General features: G+C 40.3%; 1 long non-coding RNA gene across 2 annotated transcripts in view; it reads right to left on the reverse strand.

Annotated features, from left to right (window-relative positions):
- The window catches only part of LOC122554238, a 91,325-nt gene that overhangs the window by 19,959 nt on the left and 44,797 nt on the right, over nt 1-26,569 (reverse strand). For both annotated transcript variants that reach the window (XR_006312948.1, XR_006312947.1), the window contains exon 2: nt 16,751-16,866. This is a non-coding gene — a long non-coding RNA (uncharacterized LOC122554238). The remainder of the gene's footprint in view (nt 1-16,750; nt 16,867-26,569) is intronic.

Here is a 26,569-nt window from a genome sequence, read left to right on the forward strand (position 1 = left end):
ATTGTACTCTATGCTACTTTCTCCCCACCCCCACTCTCCTCTAGCTTATCTCTCCATGCTTCAGGCTCTGCCTTTATTCCTGATGAAGGGCTTTTGCCCGAAATGTCGATTTTGCCACTCGTCGGATGCTGCCTGAATTGCTGTGCTCTTCCAGCACCACTGATCCAGAATCAATATTGACTTCACCAGCTTCAAAATCATTCCACCCCCTCACCTCCCTGACTTGACCTGGCATGGGCACCTCCTTCAAGTCTCTGCCTCTCCCCAATGATTTTTTGCTCTCTTTTCCTGCAAGGAGAGAAAGCAGACGGCGGTTAGAGCATTAGAATTGGATTATGTTGACAGCAGGGAAGCTTTCTCACAATCACTCCCTACCCTTCCCCCAACCCCAGCCCCATCCTCCTCCCTCCCTTTACTTCTGGGCTCTCTTCTCCAGTCCTGAGGAATGCGTTCAGCCTGAAACATTGACTGTCCTGCTCCTCGGATGCTGTCTGACCTCTGTTTGTCCAGCCTCACATCTATTTGACTTTGACTTCCAGCATCTGCAGTCCTTACTGTCTCCAAGCTTTGAGAGAAGGGAGTATTGGTCTTGGGACTCTGATATTCTGTGATATTGTGGAATTTTGACTTTACAGTGTGCACCTTTCACATAACGTTATCCTACATTTCATTAGAGAAGCCTGGCAGGGAATGCTGTCGAGTAGGATGGAGCCATAGTTAAGGAGACTACAGCTATTAGTGGAAGTTTGGGGATGGGTGTGTGATTCTGATCCATGATCCCAGGTTTCCAATCCTAGGAGGGGGTTCAGATCTCTGCCACTGTGTCAGGTGGAGTACTGATCCTCAGGTGTAGAAAGAGTCTTTGGATAGGGCTGGGCTGGTTGGGGATGGGGAAAGCTTGGTGGGGAGGGTGAGTGTGAAACTAAGGGAGAAGTTAAACTTTAGAGGAGCAAAGTAAAACATTCCTGCTCCTTCTGGCCCACAGGCTGTTATAAATGCACTTAACATCCTCCTTAAAGCTTTCCTCACCTCTCTTGAATAGCAAAGGTTCTGAGGCCTGACAAACCAGGCCAGCTAGGGTTAAACATTTTAGATGATTAAATATGAGGCTACCAACCTCCTTTAAAATATTTCAGGGACAGACCTGCATTCTGGAATCAGACTTATTGTATGGCTCTGTAACTCCACTGTTAAATCCAGCTGTTGGTTCGAGAGGGCTGGCTGTAAAACCTTTAAAATGTAACATTTCACCTAAACTCACCTGGTTTAGGGATTTAAAATTAAACCCACACATTCTGAATGAGGAAATGTCAGTTGTCAATTGAATTAAACGTTAAATCACCGATAAAACTTGGGAATTAAGAGCGGAAAGATAGATGAGATAGAGATAAAATAAATGGAAATATGGAGTCCAAATGGAGCTGTATTTAGTTTTTAAGTGATTTAAAACTCTCCAACAGTAATTTACATCTGACAGATTGCAACTCCACAATTTTAAAAGTTAGCTTTTAGTGCCAGAGAGGTTACGGTGACATTCACTAAGACTTATTGTGCCATTTTAAGTGTACTTAGAGACAGAAATGAATACGTCTAACTGCTTCAGTGGGTTTAGTATCTCTGAGATATGTACAGGTACCTCATCACATTCTTTGTTTTGAACAGGGAGTTTGACAGCAAGATGCTGATATAACATAGTAACTTCCGAATTTCTACATTTAACTGCACATGTGCAGGTTATACCTTTATATTGGATTTCAGCATGAATAATGATGAGCACTCTTAGCCTCCCCATTAGTTTTACCACCAAATCTGATTAGTAAGCCATTGATAGAATGCACAGGAACAGACTTGAAAACATACCACCATTCCAACTCATTACTTGCCAAAAATACTGGGTCTCATGACAGCAGCACAGACCCATTTCAGTCCTTTCTGGTGCTGGGTAATGAACCAGGCCAGGTGTTGATTTAGTGGTAATTGAGCACTTTGGAGAGTGTGACCATAATTCGCTTATGTTTAGTTTAACTATGGAAAGGGATAGGTACATGCCACAGGGCAAGAGTTATATATGGGGAAAAGGCAATTATAATGGGATTAGGCAAGACTTAGGATGCATAGAACAGGGTAGCAAAATGTAGGGGATGGGGGACAATCGAAATGCGGACCTGGTTTAAGGAACCATATTGCGTGTCCTTGATAGGTATGTCCTGTCAGGCAAGGAGGAAGTGATAAGTTAAGGGAACCAGTGGTTTACTAAAGAAATTGCATCTCTTATGAAGCAGAAGGAGGAGGCTTATGTGATGTTGAGACGATAGAGAGTTACAGATTAGCTAGGAAGGATTTAAAGAGAGAAGAGCAAGGAGAGGACATGAGCAGTCTTTAGCAAATAGAATAAAGGAGAACCCTAAAGCTTTCTACAGGTATGTGAGGAATAAAAGGATAACTAGGGCAGTCAAAGACAGAATTGGGAAGTCATGTGTGGATTCTATGGAGATCAGAGAGTTGCTGAACAAATATTTCTTACCTGTTTTCACTCAGGAAAAGGAGAATATTGTAGAGGAGAAGAATGAGATGTGGGATATTAGACTAGAAAGGATCGAGGTTAGTAAGGAAGAGGTGTTACCAATTCTAGAAGGAGTGAAAGTAGACAAGTCCCCTGGGCCAGATGGGATTTAGAGCTGAAAATGTGTTGCTGGAAAAGCGCAGCAGGTCAGGCAGCATCCAAGGAACAGGAGAATCGACGTTTCGGGCATAAGCCCTTCTTCTAGAATTAGGAAAGTGTGTCCAGCAGCTCTGATCTCCAGCATCTGCAGTCCTCACTTTCTCCTCCCAGATGGGATTTATCCAAGGATTTTCTGGGAAGCTAGGAAAGAGATGTTGGAGCCTTTGGCCTTGATATTTGAGTCGTCATTGTCTACAGGTTTGGTACCAGAGGACTGGAGGATTGCAAATGTTGTGCTTTTGTTCAAGAAGGGCAGTAAAGATGACCCAGGTAATTATAGACCAGTGAGCCTTACATCTGTTGTAGGAAAGATTTTGGAAAGGATTATAAGAGATAGGATTTATAATCATCTAGCAAGTAACAATTTGATTGCAGATAGTCAACATGGTTTTATCAAGGGCAGGTCATGTCTCACAAACCTCAGTTTTTTGAGAAGGTGACCAAGCAAATGGATGAGGGTAGGGCTGTTGATGTGATGTACATGGACTTCAGCATGATAAGGTTCCACATGGTAGGCTATTGAAGAAATTGCAGAGGCATAGGGTTGAGGGTGATTTAGCAGTTTGGATAAGAATCTGGCTTTCTGTAAGAGGGCAGCGAGTGGTGCTTGATGAAAAATATTCATCCTGGAGTCCAGTTACTAGTGGTGTACCACAAGAATCTGTTTTGGGACCACTGCTGTTTGTCATTTTTATAAATGACTTGGACGCAGGCATATTTGGATGGGCCAATAAATTTGCAGATGACACTAAAGTTGGTGGAGTAGTGGACAGTGTGGAAGAATGTTGCAGATTGCAGGGGGACTTGGGTAAACTGCAGATTTGGGCTGAGAGGTGGCAAATGGAGTTCAACGCAGATAAATGTGAGGTGATTCACTTTGGTAAGAATAACAGGAGGACAGAATACTGGGCCAATGGAAAGATTCTTGGTAGTGTGGATGGGTAGAAGGATCTTGGTGTCCATGTACGTAAATCCCTGAAAGTTGCCACGCAGGTTGATAGTGTTGTTAAGAAGCCATATGGTGTGTTAAGTTTTACTGGTAGAGGGACTGAGTTCTGGAGCCATAATGTCATGCTGCAACCATAAAAAATGCCAATGTGGCCACACTTGGAATATTGTATGCATCTCTGGTCACCCCATTACAGGAAGGCTGTGGAAGCATTGGAAAAGATGCAGAGGAGACTTACCACGATGTTATTCAACCCATCTCGTCTCTCTTGACCTTGAAAGAGTTGACCAATTAAACGTCATATCCCAGTTTTTCTCCCATTAGATTGGGATATCTGGTCAGCATGGATAAGTTGGACTGAAAGGTCTGTTTCCATGCTGTACATCTCTATGACTCCATGACTATGATGTTGCCTGGTCTGGAGGGAAGGTCTTATGAAGAAAGGCTGAGAGACTTGGGTCTATTCTCATTGGAGAGAAGGTGGCTAAGATGGGATTTGATAGAGACATACAAGGTGATGAGAGGATTAGACAGGGTGGACAGTGAGAGAGTTTTTTTTCCTAGGATGATGACGTCAGCTTCTACGAGGGGGCATAGCTATAAATTGAGGAGTGATAGATTTAAAACAGGTGTTAGAGGCAGGTTTTTTTTAACGCAGATAAATGTGAGGTGATTCACTTTGGTAAGAATAACAGGAGGACAGAATACTGGGCCAATGGAAAGATTCTTGGTAGTGTGGATGGGTAGAAGGATCTTGGTGTCCATGTACGTAAATCCCTGAAAGTTGCCACGCAGGTTGATAGTGTTGTTAAGAAGCCATATGGTGTGTTAAGTTTTACTGGTAGAGGGACTGAGTTCTGGAGCCATAATGTCATGCTGCAACCATAAAAAATGCCAATGTGGCCACACTTGGAATATTGTATGCATCTCTGGTCACCCCATTACAGGAAGGCTGTGGAAGCATTGGAAAAGATGCAGAGGAGACTTACCACGATGTTATTCAACCCATCTCGTCTCTCTTGACCTTGAAAGAGTTGACCAATTAAACGTCATATCCCAGTTTTTCTCCCATTACATTGGGATATCTGGTCAGCATGGATGAGTTGGACTGAAGGGTCTGTTTCCATGCTGTACATCTCTATGACTCTATGACTCCATGACTATGATGTTGCCTGGTCTGAAGGGAAGGTCTTATGAGGAAAGGCTGAGAGACTTGGGTCTGTTCTCATTGGAGAGAAGGTGGCTAAGATGGGATTTGATAGAGACATACAAGATGATGAGAGGATTAGACAGGGTGGACAGTGACAGTTTTTTTCCTAGGATGATGACGTCAGCTTCTACGAGGGGGCATAGCTATAAATTGAGGAGTGATAGATTTAAAACAGGTGTTAGAGGCAGGTTTTTTACTCAGAGAGTGGCAAGGGTGTGGAATGCCCTGCCTGCTAATATAGTTAACTCAGCCACATTAGGGAGATTTAAACAATCCTTGGAGAAGCACATGGATGATGTTGTGATTGTGTCGAGGGATGGGCTTAGATTAGGTCACAGGTCAATACAACATTGAGGCCTAATGGGCCTGTCCTGCACTGTATTGTTCTATGTTCTTTCATGGGCAATTAGTGATGGTCAATGAATACAGAGGAACCTCGGTTATCCAGCATTCAATTAACTGAATTTTGATTTATCCAAACAAGGTGACAAGGTCCCAATGTGTGGCTAACTATGTTACCTGGCATCAATTATCTGGCATTTGATTAACCGAACAAAGTACTCCCTGCCAGTGTCTTTTGGATAATAGAGGTTCCCTTGTACTGGCTTTACCATATCCAAAGAAGGAATTTCGAAAATACTCCAAATAACAGGAAGTGGTTTAGCATTCCAAGGAACTGAAATAATAGGAATGGAAAACTGAAAGGAATAGAACAGGAAAAGGTTTGGTACGTTTTAATTTTAAAAGATAGAGTAAGTGGGGAGAGGAGTTATTAAATCAGAAATGAGAATATGGTACTAAGAAAGAATTTCAACTTCTGAACTTCTGTATAACAAACGAATGGACACGGTTTGATCCTTTGGATATGATTAAAATGTGAAATATTTGTTTAGAGGAGAAACAAACATTTTCAGCCAAGGCCAGGGTAGGTTGATTCCTGCTGAAGAGCTGATGCTTGAAACGTTTACTCTCCTGCTCCCCGGATGCTGCCTGACTGGCTGTGCTTTTCCAGTACCACACCTTTTGACCTAGTTTGACTTCTGAGCTTGTGATAGGAAACTCAGCTAACTGCTGAGTTCCTACTGCTGTCCATTTCTCAACAGCTCCTGCTGGGAAAATATGAGTGGATGAGAAAATGATTAGGTTGTGATGCCACCTTGGTAAACATCATGCCTGTTCAGTAAGTGATAGTGAACTCTAAGTTTGAATTTCTATTTATAAGAAACAAAGGTCCAACCACTGACATAGTGGAGGCATTTGTTCCACTCATACAAGAGGCACATTTTTATTTCATTGTAAGTCTGCCATGATGGATTTTAGATTAAATGGCTGATTCTGGTATAATGTGGGCAACCAGTGTTTCCATTACAAAATTCAAGGTCTGGCCCACTTCTCACAATGCCAAGAGCAGAGGAGGACTAGCTGATTTGTTAGTTACTCTCTGGGATATAGAGTTAAGTAGAATCTTATCATGTCCCTAAACAATTACAAAACACTTTATAACCTACCAGTTACTTTGTGAACTGTTTCACCATTGATGTTGCTGCAAATTGGATAGCCGCATTTCATGTGAAAAATCCTTTTAGAGTCATAGAGGTATACAGCGCAGAAACAGTTTCTTTAGTCCAACTTGTTCATGCTGACCAGATACCCTAAATAAGTCCAGTCCCATTTGCCAGCACTTGGCCCATAACCCTCTAAACCCTTCCTATTTATATGCCCATTCGGATGCCTTTTAAATGTTGTAATTGTATCAGTTTCCTCCACTTCCTCTGGTCTCTTTTAAATCCTTCCCCATTACCCTAAATCTATGCTATCTAATGTTGGACTCCCCCACACTGGGGAAAATACCTTGGCTATTCACCCTATCTATGCCTCTCCTGATTTTATAAATTTCTGTAAGGTCACCCCTTCAAACATTTTCAGGGGAAATTAGCCCTATTGCGCCTCTCCCTATAGCTCAAATCCTCCAACCATGGCAAAATCCTTGTAAATCTTTTCTGAACCCTTTCAGGTTTCACCACATCCTTCCTATAGTGGGAAGACCAGAATCGCACACAATATTCCAAAGGTGACCTAACCAATGTCCTATACAACTGTAACATGACCTCCCAATTCCTATACTCAATGCACTACGGTTAAGTGTTAAAGTCCTATCCTGACTTGCTCTACCAAAATGTGGCACCTAATACTTATCTAGATTAAACTCCATCTGCCACTCCCCAGCCCATTGGATCAAGGTCCCATTGTATTCTGAGCTAATCTCCTTTGCTGTCATTACACCATCAATTAATTAAATACATCCAATAAAAGAAACAATTAAAACAATGCACGCTGCAAAATTATCTTTCAACATGGGCTAACATCATTAACTCTCAGAGACTGTGTGGAACAGAAAGTGGAACTTATAATTTTAATTTCTTGTAGCTGTTCCAGTTGTTGAACCATTGCATTTAATTGTAATGGAATAAACAGTTGGGTTAAGTGCATGATTCAACAATGAAAACAACTATAAGAAATCAAAATTATGAGCTTATTTTTCAGATCCTAGATGTACGAATGAGACCCTCCCCCCGCACCTCCCCCACCCTGGTTATTATGGCTCTGAGAACTCCCATTTTCTTCCAGTTGCCTAAGCCCCGCACTCTGGAATGTTTTCCTGAACACTTCCTCCTTCACCATGTTCTTTAAAATCTATCCCTGATCAAGCTTTTGCCCATCTGCCCAAACAGCTCCTTACGTGGCTTGGTGTCAAAGTTTGTTTCATAATGCTCCCGTGAAGGGGGTGACAGGACCTTAACCCAATCATATGGAGAACAAAATGATGCAGATACTGGAAGTTGCCAGCACTTGGCCCACAACCCTCGAAACCCTTCCTATTTATATGCCCATTCAGATGCCTTTTAAATGTTGTAATTGTATCAGCCTCCACCACTTCCTCTGGTCTCTTTTAAATCCTTCCCCATTACCCTAAAACTATGCTATCTAATGTTGGACTCCCCCACACTGGGGAAAATACCTTGGCTATTCACCCTAAGTTTGTAATTAAATAAGAGCAGATACACACAAGCTTTGTTGCTGTGTTTTTAGCCAGTTACATAAGGGACAGTAGAAGTAGGTCACTCGGGTTTGGATTGACTGACTCCAATCCTGTCAAACAAACAATCGGATCCTGGCCTCCCCCAAGAGCTGGGAGACCACTGTCCTTCCCCATGAAGCCACTATAGGAGCAGGCTTCCCCTTACTCAGAGACAGAGTGAGTCAGTCCATCACAGGGCAGGCCTCCCCCTGCTCCCACTCCCCTTATCCAGAGACAATGAGTGAGTGAGTGAATGAGTCCACTACAGGAGCAGGCCTCACCCTACTCCTGCTCCCCTTACCCAGAGACAGTGCCTGTTCACACTGACCCAGGGCGGTTGTGTAATCTCCATACTTAGCCAGGCCAGCCGCCTCCAACTCCAACTACTAGGCGCAGCACTCAGACGAAAATCACTTCTCCAACAAGTTACACAGAATCATACTGAGCCAGAGATGTGGTCCAGGCATGGGTGTGGAGAGGGAACTGCCCCGGCTCCGGAGTGCACGGTCAGTGACAGCCAGCACACTTTACACTCAATCCTGGTGGTACGGTGGTTGTAGCATTAGATTTATAACCTCAGGTGGAAACTTCCCAGGCTCTGAATGATGTGGGCATTGATGGGGTGGGATGAAGTGGTGGGGGGGGAAGGTGGTCTTTTCACATTGGCAGTGAAAACAGGAAGGCTTTCAACAGGTAAAGATCCTCTTTTTCATAAGAATGTTGAATACCAAGATGAGATTCTCACTATTGAGTGGAAAGAGGAGTGTTTGCTTGTGTTAACATCCTCACTGTTATGACTGCTCACTTCATTGATATTCAATTTCCCATTATCCCACCTGCCAGATAAAACCTAGATGACGACAATACCTACCATGAAAATCAGAGTGGTAATGTGGTAACTCCAGTGTGGCATCTGCTTCTGCATCAGTCACTAACATCTCAGGACACTCTACATGGGCAGTGACTGCATGTAATATCCATCCAGTAGGTCAAATGTTATGGCGGTAAGGCAGGTGAGTGGAATTGTGGGTCATCAGATCAGCCTTGATCTCAAATGAATTGTGGAGCAGATGTGATGGGCCAAATAGTTTACTTCTGGTCCAATGTTTTATGGACTTCTGGACCTCCAAGTCCCTGTCACCAAAGTAGGATGCCAATGACCTTCTGTTTGGCATATCCAGGACAAATGAAACCAACAATACTGGGCAGCTGTGGACTGGACGAAATGCGCAGCTCAATTTTAAAGATCGCCCCAGTTCCTGCAATCTTAGGCGTCTTGGTCGTGGCCAATGTTTTCACGTCCAACGATGAGGAAAATACTGCAAGCTGAGTGCCATTGGAGTGTGCTGTATGATTGAGTTAAGTTTGGGAACATTGGATGAGAAAACACATTAGGGCTTACAGACAGAAATCCTCCATGAAATATGCAACAAAATGACACCCAGCCAATTTCTGGTGAGATCCAGCCCTCCAGTGAAACTATATTATGCAGTGGACCTCATTAAGTTCATGACATTGCAATCCAGCAGCAAGAAAAGAAAAATGACTGGGCTGCCTTTTTATTAAGAACCCAAGAAATTCGCCGTTTCCTTCCAAAGGAGCTCAAACTGATCTGGTCTCAGCAAGAATCCACTTCCACACTAGGAGTTTGACTTTCATGTGGCAGGATCCAAAGAGAACCCTCCCTACTTCCACGTAGAATGATATGCGATCTTTTGGAGATGAAATTGGTTGTTGGCAGTAGCCTAGATTTAAAATAAATCAGCAGTCTTTAGTGAAAAACTTTGAAGGCAAGTTGAGGTGTTTCTGGAGACACAGGTCTCAGGGTGATATTTTTAAGAAAAGGAGCGTGACATCTACAACAAAGTGGGATCAACTCCAAAGAATCTTCTGGCCATTATCTCTTCCTTGTTGAAGCAATGAAATCTCCATGACATTAAATTAATCTGGTTATGAATTTCTTCTGCTCCCCCTAATATTTTAATGACATTTTCAAGGGAAATTAAGAATGCAAAAAGATATTGCAGTAAGTGCTGACCTCATTTGTGCTTATCTTAATGGTGTTTCTGCTCTTTCTCAGCCAGTCCCTCAGCATTGAAGGTGGCTTGCATCCACTCCATTACAAAGGATTCTGGGAGTGATGGTAAGCCCAACACGTGATCTACAGACCATGTGTGGCTCAGATGGTGCTTGAAGGTTTCACCAGTAAGTTATTGGTGGTTTGTATACTCTCTCCTGTGCTTTGACTATCCCTCTAGATGTTCCCAATGGAGTTTCTTGATGTGTTTTTTCATAAACATTCCCCATTTTGGTTGGTTATAAGTCAAGGCCTCCCATGAATCAGCAGGATGTTTGAGCTCTTCAGTGATACTTTGAAGACATCCCTGAAGAGTTTTTTTTCCCGTCCTCAAAGGAGTCCCACGCTGTGATCAAGCTTTGAATACAGCAGTTGTTTCAGGTTTGCTATTGTGTTACCCAAATGAGAAATTCAAAAATGAAAAGAGCATCAGTCTGTGCACTTAGTACAATAGTCATACCAAGGAGCAAGTGTAGGGGCATGTGAAAAAGTTAATCCCCACTCAATTCACATGTATTAGCTCTAACACACAATGCATGAAACAGCCTAGAAAATATGAGACAGTGAGAATAATAAAAGATAGAGAAGGTTACACACCGAATAATGGAGATTTAGGAATGCTACAAGGCTTTAACATACTCAAGGGATTTGGATGGTTTTGTAAACACAAGATCAGTTACAGTTACATCATTCAAGCATCATCCCAGATATGTGCACATCAGGATTTTATTCCATTAGTGACATTTCATGTTGTTGCATTTTTATGAGAGCTGGTAGTTCCCATTACTGCTATTATTGTTACCCTTTACTGCTGTATTTTGGCAGACATATTTGTTGTGCAAAGAGCATATTTCACAAAATTTACATTTTTTTACTTATAAAATGACAGACTTAGACAGCTAAAAATCTTAAATGTAATTTAAATAATGTTTTTAATAAAATCAGAACTTTGAATAGAAGCTATGTTGTCTCCTAAATTTTTGGAACTTATTTTTCAAATTTCAACTTTAAAATTCAGTCACTACTTTTGTATTCAAGCTTAGATGTTTTGATTCATAAGAATAGAAGTGACAGTTGGAAGAAACAATGAAAGTCAAGTTTGGGGCATTATAGTGGAAGAACATAGGAACATTTGGGGCCTACATTAATTCTGAGAGTTGTAGTCTAATTGTTTTGCTGTGTTACATTAGAATCTCATAACTGTACTCTTAAATGTAAACATGATAATAAAGAAAATAGATTGTTGGAGTGGTATGGTGCTTGGTTTAAAATCCCAGCTTCAGTGTAATAGCCTGGATACTCACTCAGCTCAATAGCTGACTATATTGTGCTCCAGAATTACACCGACAGTGTGACTTCAACTCTTGCATTGTATGTGATTGTTCATGGAGGCTTGCGAGTTTTGTCATGCTGTAGTGTAACAAGTTGTGGTATCCCATAATTCCTCGAAAGGGTGGAATTAGCAATTGCAGATGATAGGGGGCATAGTGAATTCTTCAGAAGATCAAAAAGAAACTGTAAGTGAATGCTGATAAGATGGGAGATTGAGCTCAATGTGGTGGAAGAAATTCAGTGATATTAAGTGTGTGATCATATATTTTAGAAAATAACAGAATTAAATATAATTGCGTGTAAAAGGAAGGGAGGGACTTTGAGGAACAGGTACATAGATTAAAATCTACATTTCGGGTTGATAAGGTTGTAAAAAAACTTAAAATTTTGCATTTATCTCAAGAGGTGTAGATCATGATCATAAAAGTCAACAGATAATGATGAGCTACAACAAAGTCTTAATAAGAACACAGTTAGAATTCTGTGTGGAGTATTGATTTCAACGCAGAAGGATGGATATTAAGGTTCTAGAGAGGCAAAATGGATTCATTAGCTTGCTGCCTAGTATGTGTAAATCCACAAACTGGAAGAAAATTTGTGGATTTTGTTATGAAGATATGGATTTTGTGGTGATATAATAGAACGTTTATAAGTTATGGAAAGATGTGCTAGTTTGGATAAAAGCGGAATGTTTACAATGGTAGTGTTAAAGAATGAGGGGCCATAAATAAAATAATCTTTTAAAAAGAGATTTAGAACAAACAGCAAGTGAAACTTCTTCATAGAAACTTTTCCAAGGAGTTGTGAGGCTGTGGAAGGCACCTCCAGGATTAGTTGTTGAGGCAGAGATTATCAATGTTGGATACAATTCTTTCCTATCATTTACAAAAAACTATATACTACAAATGTCTTACTGTTAAACCATGCACTCTTGCAATTTTTTGCCAATCAGATGCCTGTCCATGCATCATTGTTACGTGTCAAACTAACCATTTGTAATGCATTCCCATTCATCCCCTGGACATAGACCTCACATGATTTCTATTATCTTTGAAGGTGTCATGTGTCTTCCTGAAAACCAGATAGTAAACATTCACTGTCTACAAAGTCATTGCTAATTTATTGGATTTCTATGAGGCAATCATGAACTCCCACTCCTAAAACATTGTTCACTGCCTGGATAACTCATGCTCCAATATATGTTCTGTTATATTATACACTCTAATTTTTATTTGGAAGGAAAATGGAGGAGAGACAAAACAGAATGCGCCATATACATCTTAAGTGGAGGCAGTATCTGCCATATATGTGCAAAAGAGCAAGGCAAAAAATTTTGTACCGGCTTCAGCCAGAAGTGCCCTTCCCGAGATGTCCAACATCGCTGAAGTACATCTCTAACCAAGACAATTCAATTCATCTGATCAGGAAATGGCTGAGAGAACCAAACAAAGCAAAGGTTGTGGGCTTGGGAACATCCCAGTACTAATGAAAAATTGTACTCCAGAGCCAGCAGAACCTCCAGCCAAGCAGTTACATCTGCCTGATAATGTGGAAATTTCCATAGGCAGTTCTTGTTTCCAAAGGCCAGGACAGCTCCATCAGCCTACTCCCAACCATCAGCAAGTTGATGGAAAGTGCTGCTAACAGGCTCAAGTGACACTAGCACAACAAAAACCTACTCAACAATGCTCACTTTCAATTCCATCAGGCTCAGCTGGTTCCTGATTATGAGTAAAAACAATGACTGCAAACCAGATTCTGGATCAGTGGTGCTGGAGGAGCACAGCAATTCTGGCAGCATCCGACGAGCAGCAAAATCGACGTTTCAGGCAAGAGCTCTTGCACGAAACGTCGATTTTGCTGCTCGTCGGATGCTGCCTGAATTGCTGTGCTCTTCCAGCACCACTGGTTCCTGATTATATTGCAGACTTAGTGTAAACATAGACCAATTGAAAAACAATTCAAGCTGAGCGCAACTAATTGATATCAAGGCAGCATTTGACTGAATGTGGCATTGGAGACCAAAAATAACATTGAATCAGTGTGTATCAAAGGAAATATCTCCACTGATTGGAGTCCTAACTGGTACAAAGGTTGCAGTTGTTCAAGGCCCCATAATATCTCATCAGGAGTTCCTTCAGGTCAATATTTTCTGATCAACCTTTTCAGAGATGTTATTACACATCTCCTCTCCTGATTCCACAGCACCCCATCCACCAACTTTAGAGCACTGGACAGGACCTGATGGAATACTTTCCACTTGCCTGGCTGGGTGTAGCTGTGACAGTGCTCATGATACTTGGTATGAGGACAAGGTTTGATCCACACCCCACCCACTCAATTAAATATTCACTCTGTTCACCATTAGTGCCCATCGACTGCAGTCTGTACCACCTACAACTTAAAAAGGCTCTTTTGCCAGCATTTTTCAAACCCACAATATCACCTATAAACACAGGGCAGTAGATGTAGGGGAACACCACCAACCACAACTTCCTATCTAAGCTACACACCATCTTGGTTTGAAACCATTCCTTCAACACGACTTGATTAAAACCCAGTAGTTCACCACCTTCTCAAAAGCAATTAGGGATAGGCAGTAAATGATAGCCTTGTCAGTGATACCCACATCCCATGAAACAATAAAGGGCAATAAAAAGCAAGGCAGTTTGGTAAAGATTTCTCAATCACTGGTTTTGAGCACAGCCAGATGTTGTGATCAATTTGGGCACTTTAGGAAAGATACCAGAGTCTTGGAAACAATGCAGAACTAGAATAGTATCGGGGAAATTACTAAAGAGACTAGAGTAACTGGAATTGTTATCTTTGGAACACAACCATTGAAGTGGGAGATTTGTGTTCGATTGATATGAGGATTGATGAAAACATAGGAGTGAGAACCATTCTTCCGGCAGTAGTGCCTGTATCCAAGGGGACACAGATGACTATAACTGGCCAACGAATCCAGCAGGGCGATGAAGAGAAAATTTGTACCCAGTGATTTGTGACCACATTACTTGACAGGGTGTTGGAAGCAGATTCATTAGCAATTATTCAGAGGGAATTAGATATCGAATTGAAAAGGAAGATTGCAGAAGGACAGAGCTAATTCGTCGCCCTTTTAGCAAACCAGTGCTTCTTCATTTCAAGGAGAAAAGGTCATGGTTATGCTAATCAGAAATAGATGGACAGTGTGCCATAGGTTGTCCTTTGTCCACTAGTAGGCATTTGACTCAGGAACCAAACTTAAACAAACGTTCAATTTAAATTAAATCTCATGTGCCAGTGGGGTGGGCTACATTGGTGTCCACAACATCCACGATTGTAGAATTTTACATGCTGCAGTTTGAGCAGGTTTGAGGTGCTAAGTTGTCATTTTCCCCCAGTATCTGTACCATCAGTGCAGCTTCATCTGTATGTAGAACTTTTAACATAAAGAGCGATACCTCCTGGATTCCAAATCACTGCTGAGAGATCTGTTTATAAATAATTCAAGGTTCAAAATGAAACATTGAGAAAATTATGTAAACAATTAAATGTGCGATATATTTTTGTTGTGTGAAAAATGATATCGTTCTCACATTCTGTACACCTACATGTGTTATATAAATATAGATTAGTGATCAGCTGGCACACCCACATGCTATACTGAATAAGATATTTGGATTTCATATTGTTGTATGAATGTTGTAAATTAAAAAATCATTTTTCACTTTTTTCCCCCAATTTAATATTTTATCCAGAGCTATTATACATTTCCGGGATAGCTTGGAGTAATGAGATCATATAGTGGGAGATGTGAGTTGTACACAAACTATCTTGCTCAATGTCTGATTCAGCTAGAACATTTCATCATAAAACAAATAAACTTCAAACTTAATACCATTGCAGATCCCTCTGATGTCAAGGAGAGGAAGAAGCCTGTATCTAAAAGCAACAACGATAATATAATCTCATGAAACATGCTGTGTGACCCCTTCAGTAGTGTGTCTGAATTGGAGGATAAATGCAATACTGCTGAACGCTGTAGTCACAGGGGCAAGGCTCTGAGCATTTGTTCTCAGTGACATTTAAAATAAAATTGGTATATGAGGCAGTATCAGCCAGCATGATGTGCGTTTGAGAAGAGGCTGACACTTAAGTGAAAAAAGTCTGGTAATGAGATATTTTCACAGGTCTTTCTGGACAGTGCTCATGTTGCAGCTTTCAGCGGTGATTATGTCAGCTTCAGATTAATGCAGTCTTGCTCTCATTTTAATTCAATCCGATATTCTAATAGCCTGCAAACCACTTATCATTCACCAACGTTCTGAAAATATCACGTGGTATTTGTTAAAGAAGCAGGGATGCAAACAAGAGGCAGAAAGAAAAAAAATAAAATCAGTCTGTATCTGGACTACAATGTCATAGAGATGTACAGCATTGAAACAGACCCTTCCACCGAAGGAATGATCACAATACATTTCTTTTGTCATTCTAGCTATCGCCAAAGCTAATTAATCGTCATATTATAATCATTTACAATTTTATACCATCATTAGCCTGCCTTGGTGGGAACAATCTTAATCTGGAGGCAAAAACTAAGGGTTCATGCCTCCCCTGTTGTTCTCTTGTGTTGACCTTACTCATGCTATCAAGGCAAATTAGGACCAAAGGTAGATTTCTGTATGTCCAGGCCAGAAATTAGGGCCATGTGCAGAAATTCCCACTTCTTTAGGGTCTTGTTTGGGCAATGTTTATGGCCAGTCTAAAGCTGCTGTTCTGCGTCAGAGGGTGCAGCCAAAAGCAGAGACTGAAAGTGTGCAACCCTCTATATTCCTGACGTGATAAAGCAATAGCAGGCCAGTCAGTCATGAGACCAAATATGCTAGACCACCACCCTTTAGACAGGGCCTCCAGCGCTGATAAATCTGAAGGATTTTCCTCAGATCCATCAGCCCCTTTGTGTGGCTTTCTATCGGACTCATTTTGGCATCCTTCTCTAAAGAGGGCGTGCTGTATTGAAATCAGGTGACCTACTTCTAACACCACAAACTTCAACATTGTTAGCTTGGAAATCATTGAAGGATATGCATAGAACCGCTACAGTGTGGAAACAGGCCCTTCTGCCCAACATGTCCACACTAACCCATTCCCCCACCCTATTACTGTACATTTACCCGACTAATTCACCTAGTCAGTATGTCTTTAGATTATGGGAGGAAACCGGAGCACCGGGAGGAAACCCACACAGACACAGGGAGAATGTGCAAACTCCACACAGACGGTCACCAGAGTCTGGAATCGAACCCGGGTCCCTGGTGCAGTGAAGCAGCAGTGCCACCCCAAATACACCTCAACATTTACAAAAGGGATGGACTGCCTTTGAGCTGATCATTTACCTGAAATTTCTTTGTGGGATCCTGCACTTTATGAAATGGCTCTGTACTTTGTTAACATAGAAAACAGTGACTTTACTTCAAATAGATCTAACTGGCTGTGGAGCAACTGGGCCATCCTGAAAGATACAATTAAAAAGAATTATTAATTTCAGTTTTAGAAGGAACTAATGGGTCATACACTTGAAGTTCAAATTGATATAGCACAGATGGTATAATTCTACTCAAATTGATTCTTAATTATACTTGAAAGCTACCAAATGAAGAAACATCAGCTTCATGTAACGTGAGCTCAAGTTGCTGCTTTTATATTACCCTCCAATGACAAGTTTCAAACATTGAGTACAGTAGTAAAAACTAACATTTCTTCAAATTTATTTGATGGGATGTGGGTGTTGCTGGCTGGGTCAGCATTTATGGGTCATTCCTACTTGCCTTTGAGAAGGTGATCATGAGCTGCTTTGTTGAAACACTGCTATCCATTTTATGTAGATAGATCCATAATGCCATTAGGGAGGGAATTCCAGGATCTTGATATCGAAGGAACAATTATACATTTTCAAGTCAGTCTTAGTGTAGAATGGCAACATTCATATGTATTTGCTGCCCTTGTCCCTCTATAGTCATGGGTTTGGAAGGTGTTGTCTAAGGAGCCTTTGTGCGTATCTGCAGTATGTCTTGTAAATGGTATATACTGATACATTCACATCCTTCATCAGTGACATTCAGTTAGTTTGTGGAGGTAACAATCAAGTGGGTTATTTTGTCCTAGACTGTGTTGGTGGAATGGCACTCATCCAAGCAAGTAGGGGGTGTATTCCAGTGCACCCCAGACTTGTGTCTTGTAGCCAACAGACAGACTTTGGGGGATCCAGGAAGTAAGTTATTCACTGCAAACTTCCTAGCCTCTGATCTGAAGAGTTAATAGTGATCCAAAGTTTCCACTATGGGCACACTGGATGACCTTGGTAAAACTTAATTCACTTAAATAATTTTCTTGATATTCAATAGTGTTACTATTCCTGACCATCCATATCCTGATGTAGGTTGCTGGGGGGCTTGGTTCACCACTGACCAGATCTGCAGCTATAAAGTCTCTCCACATTTACAAGGCACAAGTCAGGAGAGTGATGCAATACTCCCCACTTGCCTGGATGAGTGCATTCCATTAACACTCAAGAACATCAGCATAATCCAGGACAAAGCAGTCTGAATGATTGGCACTCCATACACCATCTTAAACATTTACTCCTAACACATTGAGTGCATAACAGCATCAGTGAGTAGAAACTACAAAGGTGCAACGTAACTCACCAAGGCTCCTTTGAGACAATATTCTAACTTTGTGACCTCAACCACCAAGAATAATGAGAATAATTGGTGTGTTGATACACCATTATCTGCAAGTTCCCCTTCAAGTCAAGCCCCATCTTGATTTGAACCATTAATATTGTTCCTTCAACGTCACTGGATCAAAATCCTGGAACACCTTCTCTAGTGGCACTATGGACGCGTACACACCTGATGACTACAGCAGTTCAAGGCGGCAGCTCATTGCAACCTTTTCAAGTAAGGATTGGCAATAAATGTTGTCTGAGCCAGTTACACCTGAGTCATAAAGATGGACAACATGGAAACAGACTCTTTGGTCCACCTCATCCATGCTGACCAGATATCCTAACCTAAATTAGTCCTATTTGCCAGCATTTTGCCTATATCCTTCTAAACTATTCCTATTCCGATCCAAATGCCTTTCAAATGCTATAATTGTATCAGCCTCCACCACTTCCTCGGTTAGCTCACTCCATACACGCACCACCCTCTGCGTGAAAAAGTTGCCTCTTACCTCCCATTTAAATCTCCCCCCCCCCCCCCAAATCTATATCCTCTAGTTCTAGACTCCCCCACCCCAGGGAAATGACTTTGTCTATTTATCCTATCCATGTACCTCACGATTTTGTAAACCTCTATAAGGTCACCCCTCAGCCTTTGATGTTCTGGGGAAGCTACCTCTAATCTATTCAGTCTCTTCTTATAGTTCAAACCCTGCAACCCCGGCAACACCCTTGTAAAATGTTTCTAAACCCTTTCAAGTTGCACAACATCCTTCCGATTGCAGGGAGACCAGAATTGCACACAATATTCCAAAAATGATCTCACCAATGCCCTGAAGAGCTACAACATGACCTCCCAACTCCTATACTCAATGCTCTGACGAATAAAGGCAAGAATACCAAACACCTTCTTCACTATGCTATCTACCTATAACTCCACTTTCAAGGAGCTATGAACCTGCACTTCAAGGTCTCTTTCTTAATAACAGTCCCCAGGACCTCACCATTAAATGTATAAGTCCTGCCCTGATTTGCCTTTCCAAAATGCAACACCTCACATTTATCTAAATTAAACTCTATCTGCCACTTCTTAGCCCATTGGCCCATCTGATCAAGATTCCATTGTACTCTGAGGTAACCACCTTCACTGTCCACTACACCTCCAATTTAAGTGTCATCTGCAAGCTTACTAACCATACCCCCAATGTTCACCCACAAATCATTTATATAAACGAAAAACAATGGACCCAAGCATCGATCCTTGTGGTACGTTGCTTTTCAGACTAGAGGCCTGTGAACAGCAAACCTCCACCACCAGCCTCTGTCTTGAACCTTCGAGTCAGTTCTGTATCCAAATCATTAGTCCTCTCTGTATTCTATGTGATCTAATCTTCCTAACCAGTCTACCATGAGTAGCCTTGTCGAATGCCTTACTGAAGTCCATATGGATCACATCCACTTCTCTTCCCTCATTAATCCTCTGTTACATCTTCAAGAAACTTAATCAACTTCATGAGATATTATTCCCCATGCACAAAGCCATGTTTACTATCCTTAATCAGTCCTTGCTTTTCCAAATACACATTAACCCTGTCCTTCAGGATTCCCTCCAACAACCTGCCCACCACCAATATCAGGCTCACTGGTCTATAGTTTCCTGGCTTTTCCTTATCACTTTTCTTAAATAGTGTCACCATGGTAGGCAACCTTCAGTCTTCTGGCACCTCACCTGTAGCTATCTATTATGCAAATATCTCAGCAAGGGGCCCAGCAGTCACTTCCTTAGCTTCGCACAGAGTTCTAGGGTATATCTGAATAGGTTCCAGGAACTTATCCACCTTTTTGCATTTTAAGCTATCCAGCATCACCTCCTTTGTAATATAAACATTTTTCAAGATGTTGTTATCCATTTCCCGATGTTCTATCTCTTCCATATCCTTTTCCACAGTGAACACTGACGCAAAATATTCTTTTAGTGTCTCCCCCATCTCCAGCAATTCTACACATAGGCCCTATTCTCTCCCTTGTTACCCTTTTGTCTTTAATCCCTTTGGATTCTCCTTATTTGCTGAAAAATGTGTTGCTGGAAAAGCGCAGCAGGTCAGGCAGCATCCAAGGAGCAGGAGAATCGATGTTTCAGGCAATTCCTGAAGAAGGGCTCATGCCCGAAATGTCGATTCTCCTGCTCCTTGGATGCTGCCTGACCTGCTGCGCTTTTCCAGCAACACATTTTCGGCTCTGATCTCCAGCATCTGCAGTCCTCACTTTCTCCTCGAAGATTCCCCTTATTTGCCAAGGCTACCTCATGTCCCCTATTTGCCCTTCTGATTTTCCCTCTTCAGTGTAGTCTTTGGACTAGCACTGACATTCAGAATTAATTTTTTTTTGCTCTAGTTCCTCCTCAAGCTCATTTGCATATCATCCATGAAGCAGTGCAATTGAACACTAATTTAAAATGTAATTGTTTTTTAAAAAAGTACATTAAAAATATCCCTTGCTATAATTGAGAGTGATAGCTTAGTGTGATTTCACCAACATAGCTGGTAATGGGCTTATTGCAAAAATTAAGAATTTTTAATCGTCAGTCAACAACCAGTGACTAACCTGGTTGTTCAGGAAAAAAAAAATCAAGGTGAAATAAAAATAATTCTACATAGCCTTTTGCTAGTTAGACTGCTGCACAATAATCAGATTCTCAGTACACAAAAAATAAGAGCTTATAGAACAAGACTTTTAGTGTGTTATAAATAAAGCTTAAATCTAACAGATTGTGAAGGAGTTCAATAAACCAAAACCTTCAAATGGTTAATAATTAAATTTAGTGGCACAATCAGATTTGCAGAAGGGATTGCCTTCAACCAGAGGACACTGGTGGAAAATGTTTTAAATCTGGAAAACCAGACTAAGGGGAGGCAATGGTTTTGTGGTATCCCTGCTGGACTGTTGATCCAGCAATCTAGGTAACATTCTGGGGACCCAGGTTCAAATCCCATCTCAGCATTTGAATTTTTTTTTTTAAGAAATCTGGAATTAAAAATCTAACGATGACCATGAATCCATTATCAATTGTTGGGAAAACCCCAACTGGTTCACTAATGTCCTTCACCCTTACCCACTCTGGCCTACATGTGATTTCATACTCAAATAATGTTATTGACTCTTAACTGCCCTCTGGGCAATTTGGAATGACCAATAAATACCAGCAATCTCCTCAGTTTAGAGCACTAACTAAAAATATACCCAGAGAGAAAAAAATAACCAAGGGATGCCCCGCTAAAGAAAAAATGCCAGCATACCCTCATCTTGTCAATTAATAAAGAAAGTTTGCATAACATAGAACTGATCTTGCAGAGTTATACATTATAAGCAAATATTTCTTAAACCCATTATTATCGTCTCAATCTCTGCCTATTTATAGGGCACACATGAATCCCCAGTTAACACCAAATACTTACCTATAACTAAACACAATCATTATACAATTAACAAAAAGGTTCTGCATTTGCCATAACTTGCATTTGTAATCATTCAATCTTTGGTGTGGGTTTGGCTGATTTCTGGATAATTGAAGTGAAGACACTAAACTAAATGTGCAGAAATTCCTTATAACCACTTAAACTACTTAAAACAAATCTAAACTGGTCTTTGATGTTTAACTTTGAAGGGTGAATGTATTTGTGACAGTGGGGAAATGAACATTGCAGATAAGTAAAGCTTCTCCAAATATTTAACTTACAAGCTATAAGAAAACAAGTCTCTAAAATATATATAAATTGATTAAATTTAGTCAATAGACGGTTACATTATTTGAAGCTGAGACACACGCCTTTTGGAGTACACAAGGTGTTTTCTATTCATTCTCCTGACTGGAAACCTCATTTGCATTTTTATGTCTAGTTTTGCTCTTGCCCTCTAACATATACAGGGTATTCATTGTAACCCACCAAAGGGACACTTTCTCTTGCCTGAAGTTTAATATAAATATGATTAGTGTCAACAGCATATTTCTTGCAGATTAAGTATACCATGTTTTGCAAGTTAAGTTTTCTAGTAGTCATATTTTAATATTTTCCTTTTATTCTTATCACACGGATATCCATCATAAGATCTGAATCTTAAAGCAAGTGCAATTATTCCAAAATTTTGAACCTAGGCCACTTAGCCAATCTTCATTCATACCAAATTTTTAATATCAGCATTTCTGAAGTAACCTACTCAAAATGAGGTTTGTCCTTTAGAAGAGTACATTCAGATATAAAAATTGGCTTCTAGTACTGTGTCTAAATGAAAACGGCTAAATTTTAGTCAATTTGAGAATAGCAGCTCTGATATCAATAGTTTATAAAGCAAACAAGGTACTATCGCTGCCTCTAGGAGAAAGAAGGACTGCAGCTACTGGAGATCAGAGTCAAAAAGTATAGGCTGGAAAAGCACAGTTGGTCAGACAGGATCCGAGGAGCAGGAGAGTCAATGTTTCAAACATAAGCTCTTCATCACATTTCTGAAGAAGGGCTTATGCTCAAAACGTCAACTCTCCTACTCCTCGGATGCTGCCTGACCGGATGTGATATTCCAGCACCACACGATTGCTGCCTCTGTTAGCACTGCGATGCATCTGGTGAGTTAATGTCATCAGCTAAACTTAGGTATCGCTGTAAGAGTAAAAGTCATCACCCTTATGGCCACTGGTTACCTGGGAGGTTCACTGATTTTGTTTTTGGTGATCACCAACATATGCATATCATAACAATTCGCAAAGAGATAGCAGACTGAATACAAAAATGGATAACAATTGGAAAACAACGTGGCAAAGACTGACTTTAAAACAGTGACAAATGTGCTGGTTTGTAGTTGAGTGCTCTTTCATGTTGTTCTGATATTGGGACATCCAGCCCAGCAGCAACCTCACCAAAGAGACTGTGGCTTACTAGGACACACTCTGAGGTATCCAGACCTCCCTCTCTCTCTCTCTCTCTCTCTCTGTATATTCACACCACCTATTTAGAGCAGTGAAAAGTTGTTTTGAAAATACACTTTGAACATGAGATGACATCTTGCATAAAACCTAATTGTTTTTCATTCAGTTGTCAGATTGCGCATTGTTGCTGAGCACAGGCTGGGTTTACACTATGGCCAAATCATCCAGGGACTTACATGCAGCAGGTAGCTGATGGGAAAGTTGTGGGCTGTTTATTTCCAATTGTTCAGTCAGCTGCCTACTACATCCAAGGCCCTGCCTGTGGCACAAGATATCAAAAGCATTCCTGATATAATTACAAAGTGAGGCTGCATGGCAGTGACATCAATATCATGAAATGAACCTCATTAATGGTAGCCAATTTATTCAGCCATAGAAAATCTCTGAAAAGATTAATATCATTGATTAATAAAAAGATAAAAACAGCGTTGTATATGTGGAAACCACTAAAGACAGAATTTTTTTCAATTAACTTCTATAATACTCAATTTAGTGAAATTGCATTTAAATAAAATGGATTTTGGTAGCATTGAACCTTTAATCCAGAGATTAAGAAGTTTCCAGAAACCAATTTAACACCACAAATCGCAATAAGATAAACGATATCACAATATTTCCAGCTGACTTTGTCACTGATTTGTTTCAACTTGTTTCATAATTTCAGCAAAAGACTGCTGCTCTCCTCCAAAACATATTCTTCATGACTGCACAGTATAACGGGTTGTTTGTAAAAATAAGAAACAAAAATTATTTTAGAACCCTTATAATACTGGGTGTGTGTGTTTTCTATGGGTGCAGACTGATAAAAATATAGTTATATTCATAAACATCACAGGAACCTAAGGTTCGTGATTGCAAAGACTGCTCTTAGTGAGCATGTCTGCACAACATCACTCAATGACAAGCAGTAATTCATTTCATACTGAAGCTTGGGGATTAATATTTTTGTTTATTTTGTCGTTATCTCAATGAAACCTCAAAATAACAAGTACAGGATAGGTCAAAAAATCTAATATTGACAAATGAGGAATGTATCTCAATGCACAGATTACTTAATTTCTAAGCATATTTTTACAATCATAATATATAAACACAATAATTTGAGACTTAAAGGGCAGGCAATGGCACAACCAACTTTTAGATGAGAAGCTAAATCAAGGACATTTCTGCCTTTTCAAGTCGATATGAAAGATTCCACAGTACTAATTCCAAAAACAGGGCTAATATTCCCAATGATCTGGTTAATATTTATCCTTCAACCAACATAATTAAGGCAGCCTTATTTTATTGTTACTTGCTCTGAGCATGTTGGCTGCTGCGTTTCCGACATTTCAACACGAGCCACACTTTGAGAGATATGATGCCTGTAAAACAATCTGGGGCATCCGGAATTGGGAAAAAGCGATATAAATTCAAATCTTCCTTTGCTTTGCAATCCTCCAACAATTTGTTGACTGGATGATCTGTATATTTGCCTGACTACACATGGATGAATAGTATCTCTCAAAATACCAAGATGGAATCATTCACCAGATTGGAATCTATTCCATTGAGCTGAACTACAGCAACATGGCAAATTAACAATACGTTGATATTGTAGAAGGCTACGTTTTCAAAAAGTTTTACTTTTCAACCTCAAATCATAAAATAAAAATGTTGCATAAGGAAGATTGAATCAAACTGCCATGTTTGTTTTTGCACTGGATCTTTCCTTGAATTAGTCCTTGCAATATGCAAGTACTGGGAGTGAATTCCATTCATTCATACTATTAAATTAATGGTGCCACAATCTGCCCATACATGGAAGGAGCACTTATTTAAGCTAAATAAAAATCTAAAAGTGGACCTTCATGACATTACCAGAATAACAGCATGATATCAGGCATTGAACTGGAAATACAATGATAATTATAGTGAGAGGGAAAAGATTTAAAGGGACAAAGGAGTAACGTTTTCACAGAGGATGCTTAGTATGCGAAATAATCTGCCGGAGGATGCAGGTACGGTTACAACATTGAAAAGACATTTAGACAGGTACATGAATAGGAAACGATTAGAAGGAAGTGGGCAGAAGCAAGCAAATGGAACTAGCTAGCTTAGGAAACTTGGCTGGCATGGACAAGTTGGACTGAAGGGTCTGTTTGTACGCTGTAAGACTCCAACTTCCCATTCACCAAAGGAAACTATGCATTTTTCAGATGTCAATGAATTGAATGAGCATTTTATACAGTTTAATGCAAGTTCTTACAACACAAATACATTTTTTTAAAATTGGTTGCAAAAACCTTAAGGTTTTGATGAACAATTAAAAAAAAATAATTCGTTAACTATTTATAATTCAAATTCAATGTAAATTATAAATGTGGGCACTAGAAAGATGGATATAAACAAAATCATTGCACTTATAGTGGGTAACCTGAAGAGGAAAGAGACACACGAGATTAATTTGGACAATGCCAGATCTGGAATGTTCGTTTTATAAATAGGCATGTGAAAAATCAATAAACTTCTGTGCCTTGGATATCCTTTGTCGAACATGTTGTTGATCATAATATTATACGCTCTTAAGCCTTCCCAATCTAATAATCTGTCTCCTTATAAATCACTGAGAAAAAGGCATCTGGGTTTGAATATGACTGGAGCAGCAGCATAGTCACTTAAATTAATAACCTGCTTCTTCGAAAACGTTATTTGCTGTCAAGGAACTGACATTAAAATCAGAGAATATTTTTACCATGTGATTTCTTCCACTACTTAACTCTTTCCAAGCTTTTGGAGACCTTACTTGTCAAATAACATGGAGAAATCCCTAACATGTAAAAGGATTAAACCAATGATTAAAACATAGAAACGTTAAAGAAAAAGACAGGAGTAGGCCATTCAGCCCTTTTAGTCTGCTGTGTCATAGATTACGATCATGTCCGATCATCCAACCCAATAATCTGTTTCTCTGCGATATCCTTTGAGACTAACCCAAAGTACCACATCCAACTCCTTTTAATCACATGTTTTGGCCTAGACAGCTTTCTTTGGTAGCAAACTCCACAGGCTCACCACTCTCTGGGTAAAGAAATTTCTCCTTCTCTTAGTCCTAATGGTTCACAATGTATCCTTAGGTACATCATTAGGAATATCCTTCTTGCATATACTTTGTCTAGACCTGTTAGAATTTTATAAGTTTCCATTATATTCTCCCTTATTCCTCGGAATTCCAGCAAATATAATCCCAATCAATTGAATCATTCCTCATACGTCAGTTCTAACTTCCCAGGAGTCAGTTCAGTTAAAACAAGTTAAATACCACAAATTTTGGAAATCTGAAATAAGGAGAGAAGTGTTGAAGGCGGCAGGACAGACAGTATCAGTGGAGAGAAAACCAGAGATTGGATCCATTCGTAACCAAAGAGGCTGGAAGGTAGCTTCTCAAAACAGATTTTTGTTTTGGTGGCTCTCATATGTCAAAGCATTGAGATTCTGATTCTGGCTTTTCCAACCCATTGGTCACATCCT

The sequence above is a fragment of the Chiloscyllium plagiosum genome, chromosome 11 (genome assembly GCF_004010195.1).
Source record: "Chiloscyllium plagiosum isolate BGI_BamShark_2017 chromosome 11, ASM401019v2, whole genome shotgun sequence".
Classification (NCBI taxonomy): domain Eukaryota; kingdom Metazoa; phylum Chordata; class Chondrichthyes; order Orectolobiformes; family Hemiscylliidae; genus Chiloscyllium; species Chiloscyllium plagiosum.